Here is a 16055-nt window from a genome sequence, read left to right as displayed (position 1 = left end):
CCTCATGAAGTTGCCCTGAGAATTAAATCAGTTCATCTTTGGAAAGTCCTTGCCATAGTTCCTAATCCATAAAACCCATTAAGTAAACTTTCTTAATTCTGAAGTATTACTTTTTTGTAAAAAGAACTTGGAGAAGGGAGCCAGGCACCTGACATGAACCACTGACTGACTGGTTGATGCATTCAGATTTACACATGGCGGGAAATGAACATCTCAGAACTCCACAGATGCTCTCTTCACTTTCCCAAAGGATTCATATTGAAAGATACAGTATTCACATACTTGTCTTATGAAGACCTAGTCACCACCCAAGGCATGGAAGAGATGTTCAAAACATCAACACAGAATTAAATTCAGCCCGGCCGGTGTGGATCAGTGGTTGAGTGTCGACCTATGAACCAGGAGGTCACGGTTCGAGTCAGGGCACGTGCCTGGGTTTCGGGCTCCATCCCTAATGGAGAACGTGCAGGAGGCAGCCGATCAATGATTCTTTCTCATCATTGATGTTTCTCTCTCTCCCTCTCCCTTCCCTCAGAAATCAATAAAAATGTATTATTATTTTTAAAGAATTAAATTTAAAAAGGTGAGAATAGGAGAAAATCCACATAATTTGTGTACATAGGAGAAATCAGAGTTAGGCCCCATAACCAACTTTTATCTCAGGCAAATAAATATGGAAATGAAGACGAGGAAGATGACAATCATGTTCCCATAATATCAAAGTATTATTTGGGAGAGATGAGAATATGGCATATTAACAAAGTCAACAATTCTTACATTCCATTATATCAAATTTCTAGGGCACTGAATGAAACTAAGATGCAAAGATAGCTTTGGGCAGCTCAGCATGAGTAATGTCATAAAAACTAGAAGAACCAGATCTGCATGTTCTGTTTAATATCCCTTATTTGAAAATGAATTTCAGAACCAAGAGCCTCTCCCAGTCTGTCTGCCTCCCCCCTTTCTGACATTCTACTTGTCCTCAAACTTCCTAAGACAATACATTTTTCTCTGTGGGTCCATGAGAGTGAGGTCTGTCTGTTACCCACCAATGGACAGAAGCTGTGAAACGGGAATGCTAACATCAGCTTCCATCCTCCCGCAGGCAGCTTCTAGGCAACCAAGGCTCATTTCTCAACAACATTATCTTTGAGGCCCTCTGTGGGACGTGAAGACTATTTAAAAAACAGCGACAACCCATCCTTGCTTCTCTTTTGTCTGGGTTTCTAAACATTTTTAAGAGAAGAGTCTACATTGTGTCATTATTAAAACCATAGGAGGAGCAAAAATTCCTCACGCCGGTTTTATTGGACTGACACCCCTGAAATCAGGGACGCACTGCACTGCCCCCACACAGTTGCTCCTCCCCATCTTGGAAGCATGCCCCTCCGCCGTGGGGATCAAACAGCCACAATATGATTAGACAGTCAGAACACAATTCTAATCAAACTTGAACTAACAAGCTTTCGTTCTGAACAAAACAATTCACCGAGGACTGACTCGTTATGGTGGTGAGAAGGGCTCTGTTCTGGGAATTAGGTAACATCCAAGGCGGAATGCGCGAAGAAGAACCTCACCACTTACTGATCTTGAAGGAGAACTGAGCGTCCATTTCAATGAAAACGTAGGAACTGTTCAAAGAGGCAACAGCACTGGGGGCTGGGGGCCACGGAATGGGATAGATCCTGTCCGCTGATGTGATGTGGCCTATGGCGGTATGGGCTTTGTTTTAGCTGGAAAATATGGTCATTCCCCACTCCCACCCCCACCCACAGAACATACGGTTTAATGGAGGACGTTGTGCTGCCCTGAAAGAAACCAGGCCTGCTGAAGGATGCCACCTAAACAGAGATGCTGAGGTTTCTACAACAGGACGACTGAGTGTCTCAACAGACAACGCTTTCTATTTATTCGGACCGCTTAAAACAAAAGACAGTGAGCCCCACATCAGCTCTTTCCGTGAATGTCTAAGCCTGGCACACAGTGGGTGTCGTATGTGCAAATTCAACGATGTGCCATGACTGTCTTCTGTAAATAATGTTTTAAACCCAGTGAAATTATTATGTACTATATATGACATAATACACTTGAACATATATATAGCAAGAGTTTGATTCTTTCTCATCAGACTCCTCTTCTCAAGACTCCTCTTCTATGTTGTGGGGTTACAAGCAGTGAATAAAACAAGTTAAGAAAATCCATGCTAACGGGGAGCTAACTTTTAGTGAAATGCTATAACAGCAAAACCATGTGTGCTCTACCTCATGGATACTGCAAGCATTTTCATGGTTACTTTTCACTATTCATTATTTTTCACCATAGGTGGGGCATGAGAATCTAATATCCCCCAAAAGATTTGACTCCGCCATTACCTTTAACCTCATGATTCTGAGGGCCCCCGATTCTAGTACTGAGGACCAGAACATGTCAGGCATTTAAGTTTCTGGCCCAGCATCTTTCCCATTTCACCATTTATTAGACTTAGAATTGAGGGTACCCAGCAACAAGGAAACTAGAATACCCACACTTATTTTCTCCATTCCTACTTCTTCCTGATCACCAAAAGGCTTGGTTTGGCTACATAAGTAGAATACTAAATTACCTATACCTGAGAATGCTCTCAAAAGGCCACACAGAGTAAGACATACATACTATTAAACACATCATGATAAATTTATTGCTACATTATTCTTGCCTAATCCACCCAGTATATGGTTCACACAGCCCAGTTATCTGCAACTTAAGCAAATATTCTGGTGTCCTCAGCACAAAGCTTAGGCCATTGAAGTTCTCCCTGTGGTGAGAAGGAGAAAACTTAACTGCATAGGACTCGCACAGAGCCACTGAAGATCTAACACAGGACTCGGCAAATGACAGCTCCTGCTTATGTAAACCAAGTTTCATTGGAACACAGCCACGCTCATTTGTTGGCACATTGTTCTGGCTGCTTATGCGCTACAATGGCAGAGTTAAGCAGTTGCTAGAGACCACATGGCCCTCAAAGCCAAAAATGTTTTGTAGCTAGCTCTTCACGGGACAAGTTCGCCCACCCCTGGGCCACCAGGAAGACTAGCTGAGAAGTTGTGCAGAACTGCTGAAGTATAAATTAGCATCTCAAAGGCAAATGACAAGTGGTGATAACTTACTCTACAGATCAAAAGCCCAAGGACCAGCAGAGAGCACAGCAGCTCATTTGGACGCCTTCTGAGAGTCCCAACACCCTGCCCTGCCTTCTCCACCCCTCAGACGCCTCTTCGCCAGAGGGCTCAATGCTGTCCCCAACTGGAAATTGTGCTTAAGAATCCAACCATTCGTCTCCCACATTTTAAAAAATATATCTTTATTGATTTCAGAGAGGAAGGGAGGAGAGAGAGAGAGAGAGAGAGGGAAACATCAATAATGAGTGAGAATCATCGATCAGTTGCATACCCCATACTGGGGATCAAGCCAGCAACCCAGGCATGTGCCCTGAGCAGGGATTCAAACCGTGACCTCTTGGCTCCTAGGTCGACCGACGCTCAACCACTGAGCCATGCCGGCTGGGCCCCACATGTCATTTTGAAAGCAGCAAGTTAAGTTTTTAATTTCTCTGCCTGTATAAACAGTTTTTTGGAAGGGGCATGGAGGGAATGGGGGAAGACACGCCTGTAAGTGCCAATGCTTTTTCTGTGGGTCAGAGCCCTCAACAGCTCTAACAGAAAAAAGTCCTCACATCTGTTATGCAAACAGCCTGTGGAACCAAAAATAAAACCCACACTGATGAAAGCCGGCATGTCAAGAGATAATTGTAGACTTATTTTAAGACTGTAGAAACAGCCTCACTGAAATTTAAAAACCACACCCCAAAATAATCAACCCCGTTGGGATTAAGCTCAGCTCTGCTTTAAGAGGGGTGTAGCACAATCCATTCCCTTTTAAAAATCTCCCACCTCACCTCAGCCCCGACTCCAGACAAGGAAGGGGAGTAAGCATTCTTGAGTTCTAATAGGACCCAATGGTTCACAGAGTGATAGTTGAGCTGACACGACTGTCTCCTATAGTCTCTAAAGCAGTTCTCATATTTTTAGTTTTCAAACACAACTGTGTACACACCCAGTCTAACTTTGGGGGCTCTCTGTATATACAGGGTGGGGCAAAAGTAGTTTTACTAGTACAGTTCTGAGTACATGAAACACAGTTTATTCTTGTATTATTATTATTAATTACTGTATTATTTCTGCCCAAACAACCGTAAACCTATTTTTGCCCCACCCTGTACTTACCACACTGTTCTCATTTTCCCTACCTGAGTCCCGTTCCCTAAGAACAAAGACTATGTGCTACTCAGACCCACATCCCTGTTCTCGACCCATTCCCTCAGCGCCTAGACAGCCACATAAACTGACACCAGGTTGCAGTAAAAGGAAAGAGAGCATATATTTCAAAGGTACTGTTGAAAGGAGAATGGGCAGCTGGTGTCAAAAACCCAAGCTCCTCAATAATTTGCAAATGGGGTCTTTTACAGGTAAAAGTTATGAGTAAGGGGTTCAGGGATGTGGGCTGTGTTGATTGGTCAGTTATAGGGTTCCATGGTTTTCCTCATCTAATTGATTTCTCCCCTGGCATCACCTTGTCATTCTGTTAGGGGTCTTTGTTACTGGGGTCAAGAGGAATTCCTGTTTCCAAACAAACCAGAGTTCTGCAACCCGTCCTGGGACTGTAAGTCAGTTGTTACCTTCAGAGCAGAAAAACAGATCAATCCATCTTGAGCTTAAAGGGCCACATCCTTTCCTTATGTCATGCAATATACTGCCTGAAACCTGTTTTACAGGAAGATCTCCAGGCTCCTGGACACAGCTGTATTCTTTCTTAATCCTATATGATAAAGAGGTAATATGCAAATTGTCACACCCTCGCACAAGATGGCTGCCCCCATGTGGTCACAAGATGGCTGCCACAAGATGGCCGGCAAGGGAGGACAGTTAGGGGCGACCAGGCCGGCAGGGGAGGGCAGTTTGGGGCGACTGGGCTGGCAGGGGAGTGGTTAGGGGCAATCAGGCAAGCAGGCAGGCAAGCAGTTGGGAGCCAGCAGTCCCAGATTGTGAGAGGGATGTCTGACTGCCGGTTTAGGCCCGATCCCTATAAACCGGCAGTCGGACATTCCCCAAGGGGTCCCAGATTGGAGAGGGTGCAGGCCTGGCTGAGGGACACACCCACCCCTCCACCCCGCCAGTGCACGAATTTTGTGCACAGGCCTCTAGTCTTTAAATAGAAATCATGACAGCCAGCTCTGGGGGCAAAAGGCATTTTTCCTTTCATGTTTTAAGTCCTTCTCGCTGGGCTAATAATCAAATCAACAGAGGCATATTAACAGGAGAAAGTGTACAAAGTCTATTATATGAATGTATATTCAGGGGCCATAAGAATAGAGACCCAAAGTACTGCTGGGTAAAAAAATAAAATAAAATAAAATAAAATAAAATAAAATAAAATAAATAAAATAAAATAAAATAAAATAAAATAAATAAAACAAAATAAAATAAAATAAAATAAAATAAAATAAAATAAAATAAAATAAATAAAATAAATAAAATAAAATAAAATAATAAAATAAAATAATAATAAAGTAAAATAAAATAAAATAAAATAAAATAAATAAATAAAATAAAATAAAATAAAATAATAAAATAAAATAAAATAAAATAAAATAAAATAAAATAAAATAAAATAAATAAAATAATTAAATAAAATAAATAAAATAAAATAAAATAAATAAAACAAAATAAAATAATTAAATAAAATAAAATAAATAAAATAATAAAATAAAATAAAATAAAATAAATAAAATAAAATAAAATAAAATAAAATAAATAAAATAAAATAAAATAAAATAAAATAAATAATAATAGAAAAAAACTAAGTACTGCTGGGTAGCTGAGATTTATATGCCATTTCCAAGCTAAGAAGACAGCTGGGTAGGAAAGGCATGTCCACAGCGAAGGAAAAGCAAATGTTTGCTGACATCTCTGTGTGAATGGCCCTCCAGGAACAGATCCTCCATCTAAACTCCTTCTAGGCAGCAAAGGGGGAAAGGTTTTTTCTGAGTCTTTTTGTTTCCCAATGCTCAACCAGCTTAAAATCAATACCCCAAAAGCCATATCTTGGGGGTGGCAAACACTGCTTCCCTTCACAGCAGAGCTAATTTAACACGTTTGACTAGAAGTTAAATCTGAGTAATTTTTATAATTTGTTATTGTTTTTCATCCCAGCACCTCGTACTTCACAGGGTGCTTGGTACCTGCCAGGAAGGAAGGAAGGAAGAAAGGGAGGGAGGGAAGGAGGGAGGGAGGGAGGAAGGGAGAGAAGAGGGGTGAATTACATGACTTAAAAGGTTTTTTAAAACATGAACTCAGATTACAGTTTACCCAACTAACACTATCACCTACTTTTAAACTCTGTGTAAAGTATCAAGACTCAACTAGTCACAATATTTGTGTTTCCTGCTCCCAAGCTTTCTGAGGCTACTGTCGCTTAGTTCATTGTGTGTTGTGGCATTTGTCCATTCCCTCTGGGCCATGTCTGTAACGACAAAACTGTTCATTTTTAACTGTACGCACCTGTCTGTCCTATTTATCTGCAGAGCACTCCAAGGCCCCATCTGAGGACAGTTGCTTAACAGATGGTTTTGATGACAGAAAAAAAGGGTTAGGAAAACTTCAGTTCTCACACCTTATCTTTCTCCCCCTCCCACAGCCAGACACATCCTGAAACAGAGATCCTGTTAATGTCTGATGCCCCTCACCCCCACCCCAGACCCCAAATGCTTTGGGTAATGGATCCTGCAGACCAAGGACAATAACTATTGTTTCTTGTTTTCGGGCTCCTGGCAAGCTCATTATTGCTGGACAAGGATCAAATCTCTTTGTCTTTGGTTCAGACTCAAAAATAAAGAAAAGAAAAAAAACCAACTCACAGCAGGATATCCATTAGTTAAAATCCCTGCCTGTAGCACAAAACTATTTCCCACCATCATTACCCAGAATTCACTAGTGTGGAGCTTGAAGCCCCAGCAATGAGAAAAGCCAAGGAACTCTTTTCTCCCATGTGGCGTTATGTCTAGATGAAATTTAAACCAAAGATAGGCCCTAACCAGATTGGCTCAGTGGATAGAGTGTCGGCCTGCGGACTGAAAGGTCCCAGGTTTGATTCCAGCCAAGAGCATGTACCTTGGTCTCGGGCACATCCCCAGTAGGAGGTGTGCAGGAGGCAGCTGATGGATGTTTCTCTCTCATCGATGTTTCTAACTCTATCCCTCTCCCTTCCTCTCTGTAAAAAATCAATAAAATATATTTAAAAACAAAAACCAAAACCAAAGATAGAATTGTTTGGAAACCCAGGAGGATTGAAGAGGTGGAACCTTCCCACAGGGAAACTCTGATTAGGCCACAATGAGAACCTTCCCTCCATGTTCTACAGGGACCTTGAAATCGGATGGCCCAAACCCACCTTTAACCTCATTGATACACTTGACACATGGAAGGAGAACATCAGATGCTGTTCAGAAAGAGAACTTTTGAAAGGCATTCTATCTTGGCTGAATTTTAAAACAATGCTCCAGAATCAAAGAACTGGGTCAGCAATATACACATGTTTGCTAATTTGACGCTTGCTCTAACATAAAAACAAAACACCAGCTAAAAATAGAGAGTTCTACTCTAGAGTTCAACGTTCTCTATAGCAACACCTGGTGCTAGGTCTCTCTCAGGTACACTGTTCTCAGAACGCTCAACCAATCAACACCAAAACCAAAACAAGAGCCCGACTTTCCCCGCTTCAGCCTAAACACCTGCCATTCTGTGCTGGGACAAACTACGTGGTGTTCTGGATCAAAGTGGAATATTTTTCACTGCTGCTGCTTGTTTACTTTAAAAAGGTGATTACACCAAACACAACTTGAAGGCAGGTTCTATTTTACATGCAAAGCCACCGAATAAATAAACTCTGGAGTTTTGTGGTTGCCCCTATTTTCTACCAGACTGAGTCAGTTGTCCCTTCAGCCCAGCTTTTGGACTTCACCACAGGAAGGAGGTGGGGTGTGGTGGTGGGGTGTGAGTCGGGGGGGGGGGGGCGGGGAGTGGAGAGGGGAGTAGATAAGCTAAGAAAGCTGCCAAAGGTGCCAGGTGGTACTGTTCCCCGAAGAAATACTTCTCCCTCACCACAAACTCCAGAAGAAAGATTAGGAATCGGGCAGAAGGATAGCTTTAAGGCTTTTCCTGTTACTTCTATGAACAGCAACCAAACCAAGTCATACAGGCAGAAAAAGCAGCAGTCCTGGGTTCGAATGCCACCTCTACCTCGTGTCAGAGCCTCAGACAAGCCCGCTCCCCGTGCCTGTCAAATGAGGGGGTTGGTTCAGATTATGACTAGATTCTCCCACTTTAAAAAGCTAACACTCTATTCAAATTATACTCTAAGAGAGATCATTGTTTTATCTGCTTAACACTGCATGATATTTGCTATCTTTTCACAGGGCAGACACTTAGCATAAATGTGAGTTGTGTGTTTTGTTTTGTTTTATCTAACTAGATCCTTAGTAACTCAGTTTTATGTATTTTTTTTAATCCTCTGTGACTAGCACAGGGAGGGCTTTCCCACAAACAATACTTACTCTAATGCAGATATATACATATAAAGACTAACCAAAGCCAGAAACTAAAGAGCTACCCCAAGAAAGCAAGAGAATGAGAGGGGTGGGGGGAGTTTTTAAGGCTCAGGCACAGAGGAGATGACCATTTCATTCTGGGTGATGAATAACAAGATGTGAGTGTGGCCTTGGGACTAGAATATCTACAATCAATCTCCTGACTCACTTTCATTTACTTTCACATAATCTGATATTACTACTGCTGTTATACATTAGTTTCCCATCATTGCATCTCCCCCTTCCTCCTTCTGGTGAAGACAATGATACATGTGGCAGTGACAATGACTGAGAAATACAGACCAAAAGAAAGTTTATATGTCATCCCTAGGGTATGAAAACACAGACCGGATTTTCTGAATAAATAGAGGAAAATCCTTTAAGCCCATCTACTTTTATTCAAAGGGCCTAAATCCAGTTAGCAGCCTCAGTAGCAACCCCCTTTTCCACTTCCCTGGAAAATGTTGGACTTCATGATGAATGTAGAGACTGTAATTAGAATATTTGCTTAAGCCCTAACCGGTTTGGCTCAGTGGATGGAGCGTCAGCCTGCGGAATGAAGGGTCCCGGGTTCGATTCCGGTCAAGGGCATGTACCTTGGTTGCGGGCACATCCCCAGTGGGGGTGGTGCAGGAGGCGGCTGATCGATGTTTCTCTCTCATCGATGTTTCTGACTCTCTATCCCTCTCCCTTCCTCTCTGTAAAAAATCAATAAAATATATATTTTAAAAAAAAAAAAGAATATGTGCTTAAGATTTTAATGGGGGTGAAATGTGCTAGTAAGCCAGGACAAGAGAAACAGGGAAACTGAGACAGTTAAACAGCAGTTTGCAGCCATTTAGTAAGTCCTATCTTCCCTAAACCAAGGACACTTAAGAGTAAATAACTTGGCTCTGGCTGGTGTGGCTCAGCTGGGTGGGCATCATCCATGCACCAAAAGGTTTCAGGTTCGATCCCCGGTAGGGAGCATTTAGGAGGCAGCTGATTGTTCTCATATCAATGTTTCTCTTTTCTCTTTCTCTTCCTCTCTCTAAAAATTAATAAAAATATATATTTTACCAGAGGGTAAATAGTAGTAGCTTAAATCACCCTACTCAGGGAGATAGATAGCAGAAAACCAATTAGACAGAGGAAGTTAAGGGAATAAATCTCATTTTGGTACATCAGTATAAAGCTGATAAATATATTAGAGATCCTTCCCTAAGACCTCACCTAAATACCTGCCTTTAAAACTCCTCAAAACTAAGGCCCCAGCCGCGCCAGAGTGGCTCAATGGCTGAGTGCTGACCCAAGAACCCCCTAAACTTGTCCATAAGAGTGAGCCAAAGCAGCCCAGCCTAGGCTCATTTCCCCACCTAGTCCCTCTCAGATTATCCTTGCTTTAATAAATGTCCTCTAATATTCACCTGTGGTGAAATTTTTCCTACACTAAGTCAAGAACCCACACACCACCGGCCAGCCCTAGGCAGATCCCCTCAGGGCCAGGTCCCTTTTCCAGTAACTGGGAGAGGGGTAGGTGATAGATTTAACTTGGGGAAGGAGGGGTCTTGTTTAGATTCAAGTTGGGGTCCCACCTCCACCCTACATTAGTCCTGACGTTGAGTGGTCCATAGAGCCCAGTGCACCACAGTGATCAGGACAATTTCTAAACAGTTACTTGGATAAATATGCCAGATCCCAGCATGCAAAGGGGTAGACTAGTTATGACCAAGAAGTTTCTGAGGTCTCGGCTTGGGGTTATGCATGTAGATTGGCACAGACCACTCCAGCACACCGAGCTGCTTCCATACTGCCCACCAGGATGGGTGAGATAGAGCCCTGTCTATTTTGACACTCACAGCCCTTTCAAAAACTTGTGAACTCAAAGGATTTAAGTTATTTCAGGAGTTGCAAATTCAAATGCCTTTGGGGTGTTGGCTGGAGGTGGGGGTGTGGGGGGAGACTAGGGTTAGGGGGAAGTAAGGGGAGTTAGGGGAAGATGTGAGATAGGCTATAAGCAAGCATCTGGGATGGGGCCTTTGGTGAACTATATAGCAGGTTAGCCCTGCTAAAGGCAGCCCAATTTATTCATTTATTTTTATTGCCCAAACAAAAGCCCATAGGCCAATTCACAACCCCTAGGCTAAGAGAGTTCCAAGTTTAACTGAAATTGCAGGTGTGGCACTGGCTAATGGGTGGGGCTGGGGGCTGGGACTCTAAAGGGCAGGCATGCTTACTTTCATCAAGCCCAGGGAGAGAATGGAATTCAGGAGCTACTTTGAAGACTCAGAGGAAACTTCAGTCCTGAGTCCCCCTCTTATCTGCATCCTGTCAGGTCTTATCCAATGTTCCTTTGAAGCCCACTCTACCCTGCAACATTATCACCCTGGGCTGCAAAGAACCAATAAGCGCTTTCATCCAAAGAGAGAATAATAACACAGGAGTGCAGTTTCCGCATTGCCACTCACTCAAAGGAACACTGACCCAGACCAGGCAGAGCAGAAAATAATGTGTCAAGTAAAACATATTAACTAAAGAGATCACGTAAGATTAGAAAGAAAGTATAATGCCTTCTAAAACCATTGAGGGAACAAGAAAAAGATGGCTATCAAAATAAATATCTTAGCTGAGTTGACGTGGCTCAGTGGCTGAGTATTAACCCATAAACCAGGAGGTCACTGTTTGATTCCCGGACACATGTCGGGATTGCCAGCTTGATCCCCAGTAGTGGGTGTGCAGGAGGCAGCCGATCAATGATTCTCTCTCCTCACTGATGTTTCTATCTCTCTCTCCCTCTCCCTTCCTCTCTGAAATCAATAAAAATACATTTTAATAAATAAATGAATAAATAAACAAGCAAACAAACAAACATTTTAGTGGCCTCTTTTCCCATTACAAGGAATAATTCTTCAAATTTTAAATTTTAAATAAACATACAATACTGGGGCGGGGGCGGGGAGGGGGGGAGGAGCACAGCCTGCCGCATTGTGGAAGATGTATTTTGGTTCTGAAAAAATTAAAATGTGGAGATTGAGCCATCTCAGGCACCACCTATTACCCATCTCAATGAATCAGAGCGGCCCGGGCACCGAGTGGAACGTGGATGAGGAAAATGGATCTAAGATGCTTCAGGTTAGGAACAATGCAAGGCTCCTCCCACCTGCGCCTGGCGTACTGACCTCGCAGGGAAGAAGGTCTGAGGGCCACATGGGTCACCTGTCCTCCCCTTGGTTCTAGGGGCCCCTCTTCCACAGAAAACAAGGAGTCCTTTCTCCTCCCTCCCAAAATGCCCGTGTAGCTTCCCAGGGTGCCCCAAACTCAAATGGAGAAGTTACATCTTGATTTAGTGGTGCAAGTCGGGAGGCCTAAATCCCTCACTCATTTTTTATTTTTATTTTTTGGCGTTTTAAGTTCTAAAATGGATTTTTAATCCCCGGCATCAAATATTGCAAGGCTGTACCCCCTGAATGACATGGTAACAGACATGAATGACTTGCAATCAAATGGGGAGATGGGGGAAATGCTCCAGGAGACAAAATCACACCCTATTCACCCAGCACAGCAGCGCTTTCTCTGAGCCAAAGCTCTCACGGGACAGAGGAGCGCCCCTAGTGGGAAGAAGCAGGGAGAAGTTTGGCCCAGCCGCTCCTTGTAGTTCCCTCTTGTTCAAACTTAAACAGAGCACATTCTGAAACCAAGGCAAAAAATGAAAATAAGTGAAAAGGCTCCTGCCCTCGTGTTCTTTTTAAAAATATATATATTTTATTGATTTTAGAGAAGAAGGAAGAGGGAGAGAGAGAGAAAAACATCAATGATGAGAGAGAATCATTGATTGGCTGCCTCTTACACGCCCCCTACTGGGGACCGAGCCCACAACACAGGCATGTGCCCTTGGCCGGAATCGAACCTGGGACCCTTCAGGCTGCAGGCTGACGCTCTATCCACTGAGCCAAACCAGCTAGGGCATGCCCTCTGTTCTTAAGTCATATAACAAAGGCCCACGTGGCTTTGGACAGAGACCTGTCCATGGCACAGGAATGCTGGGTGGGAGGCAATTGCACACTCCCTTCCGGCCTGTTACAAGCATACATGCTTTTCCTCCTCCCATCACAACTCAAACATTCCCACAGGCCAACAATGACGGGGGAGGACTTCAGCAGAAGCCCAGTGTGCTTCCCCATAAGGGGATCTTTCAACACCCACCCTCAAGCACCGCCTGAGGATGAGGTCAGACTCTATTCTATAGGCCATGAAACAAGCTGACTTTGTGACCAGCTGGCCGGCCCTCCTGTGAGGCCCTAAAGATGGAAAAGGATTGGTTTCGCCCACAGGGACTTCATTCCCTATGCAGGAAGCCTAGCCAAACCATTTTTAAATGAGTACATTCAGGGGACAGGCAAAGAAACATTTATAAGAGCCTCTATGAAGCTCCCATTTATAAGAACCCCTTCTCTCTCTCCTCCCTTCCTCCCTCTGCTCTCACACCAAATCACACCACACACACAGTCACACACAGTCACACACAGTCACACACACATACACACACACACACACACACACACACACACCCCACTGCTGGGTCCATTGCCCTAAGTATCTCTGATGACAGCCTCCTACTCTATAATGAACCTACAATGGCTACCCATTTAACATCAGACCATCGTCAAATGGCACACCTGAGCACTGAAATTCCTGCAAGACTTGGTCATTTTACCTACTCATGTCTACTCTTTGTCCTTCTACACATGCCTGTTCTTGTTGTTTTCTCTCCTCTCTACCTGTACAGTCTAGTCACTAAGAACACATTCTGCCTGGGTTCAAATCCCAACTCCACCAACCAGAGCTGGAGACCTTGAGTAAGGTACTTAAATGATTCAACGCCTCAGTTTCCTCATCTGGTGAGTAGAACAGTGACGAATGAGATGATATACAGGTAAAAGTTCAGAATAAAACCCGGCACCTGGTATCACCCAATAAATACTAGCAATTAAGACGCTCATTATCACACAAGTCACTTCCTCCATGAAGCCTTCCCTAGCAACACGACTCAATACCTTCTCTTTCTTAAATGTTCTACAAACAGTCAGAAATCATAGATACTGGCCGGAGTTTTTCTGAACTGTTTCACAGGGCAGGTTACATGGATGGTAATTCAAATGTTAAAATTATTATTATAAAAATCACATCCTAAAATATGCACCTGTAGCCCAGCTGGCATGGCTCAGTGGTTGAGCATCCACTTATGAACGTGAGGAGGTCATGGTTCGATTCCCAGGCACAGGGCACATGCCCAAGCTGTGGTCTCGATCCCCTGTGTGGGACAGCCAATCGATGATTCTCTCTCATCACTGATGTGTCTATCTCTCTCTCCCTCTCCCTTCCTCTCTGAAATAAATAAAAATGTATAAATAAATAAATACCTGTGGCTCCCAAGTGATCGCTGCCTCCAGTAACAACGTTTCTGATAGGTTTGCATATATTTTATATGGTTTCAGGTTTTGTTTCTTGGATACAAAGTTTAATTCTACAGAGACTGAATACTATTTTATTTTTTTAAATATGTTTTTATTGACTTTTAGAGAGAGAGGAAGATGGGGGAGAGAGAGAGAAACATTGATTGGTTACCTCCTACTAGTATACGCACCCCGACCAGGGATCAAGCCCACAACCTGGGCATGTGTCCTGACCAGGAACTGAGCCGGTGACTTTTCAGTGCATGGAACGATGCTCACCAACTGAGCCACACCAGCCAGGGCTGAAAACTCCTCAAGAGCAAAGAGCAGAGGTCGTACCAGAGACATCTGGTTCACACAGAGAGTTCCTACCAAAGTACCACAGTGGGTCCTCAAGCCAATCCTTGTTGAATTTAAACAGAACACTGAGTTACCTGAAAAACAAAGGTAGTATGTGGAAGGTTAAGTGGACCTTCAGAAGAAGAATTAAAATCTACCCTGCCAGCCCTGGCCAGGAGGCTCAGTTGGTTGGAGTATTGTCCCGTACACCAAAAGGTTTCAGGTTCGATTAGTTGGGGCACATACAGGAGGCAATCAATCAATGTTTCTCTCTCACATCTCTCTCCCCACCCCCCCACTCTCTCTCTCTCTCTCTCTAAAGTCAATAAACATATGCTAGGATTAGTATAAAAATAAAATCGACCCTGTCAGTATTCCTCCTCTTAAACTTCTTGTCACAAACATAGAAAATTAAACCATGGTAAGAGGAAGGAAATCCAAGACAAACACCATCAAGATGGAGTGAAACCTGGTGCAAACTAATAAGGCGGCCTTAGTTCTTGGTCTCACTGCCTCCAAACTTCCACAGCACTTCGTGCCTACTCTCATATGGTAGTTATTCACTTCCACTTTGTTTTATGCCTCAGAAGATTTTATGCCTTGTCTTCTGAATTATCAGCTTCGTTTCTCACAAGTTCGAATGCCCCATGGCGCCCACTGTGGTGCCTTACTGAGTAGACAGGGATCCACTGTGTGAAGCAATCAGAGGGGAATCTTAATCTCCCAAGTTTGGATAGTAGTTCTGGTATATTCCAGATCATACAGCCACAATTATAAAAGCATTACCTAACAGAAAGCTTCAAAGGGCCTACTTTAACGAATGGATAGGAATATGTCAAATGAGTTTTTAAAAAATGGCTGTTTTCAAGCACAGTGTATTTACAATAGTCTGTAGTTTCAGCATAAGGTTGGGGAGAAGGAACACTTCCTCGGAGTGCTGCTGGGGATGCCATCTCCATTAGGGGTGGCGTTCCAAGAGCACAGAGCACTTAGCTGTAAGGGCAAAGGGGCCTTGCAAAGCTCACCTTTCCCTGAGAAGGGAGCTGCCCCAAGGAGCATAACGGTTCCTCTTCCCAGCAAACGGTGCCCCTGCAGACGAAGCCGGCCCTGGCCCATGGACCCCCAGAGTGAGTGAGTCTGACTCATTTTGGGGATCGGTAGTAGGATGCCCACTTCCTTGCAGATACAAGCCATATGGTCTCACATCAGGTCTATGAGGGAGAAAAGTGATGTTTGGCATGTACCTGCTGACACTGTAGTCCTTTTGTCGATTTGTCAGAACCTGGGAGGGGAAAGATGGTGTTGTGTGTGTGTTTAAATATATTTTTATTGATTTCAGAGAGGAAAGGAAAAGGAGAGACAGAAATATCAATGATGAGAGACGTATTGATCGCCTGCCTCGTGCATGTCCCCTACTGAGGATCAAGCCCGCAACCCAGGCTTGTGCTCTGACCAGGAATCCAAACCGTGACCTCTTGGTTCATAGGTCGATGCTCAACCACTGAGCCACACCAGCTGGGCAAGACTGTGTTATTTATTGGACTCCCTCAAAAACCACAACACGCCCTGGCCAGCTTGGCTCAGTGGATGGAGCGTCGGCCTGC

At 43.6% G+C, this 16055-nt stretch overlaps 1 protein-coding gene across 4 annotated transcripts in view; it reads right to left on the bottom strand.

Annotated features, from left to right (window-relative positions):
• SERINC5 (serine incorporator 5) overlaps positions 1–16055 on the bottom strand; it is a 98387-nt gene that overhangs the window by 33108 nt on the left and 49224 nt on the right. The window lies entirely within an intron of this gene.

Source organism: Eptesicus fuscus, chromosome 4 (genome assembly GCF_027574615.1).
Source record: "Eptesicus fuscus isolate TK198812 chromosome 4, DD_ASM_mEF_20220401, whole genome shotgun sequence".
NCBI lineage: Eukaryota > Metazoa > Chordata > Mammalia > Chiroptera > Vespertilionidae > Eptesicus > Eptesicus fuscus.
This window is presented reverse-complemented; position numbering and strand designations above follow the sequence as displayed.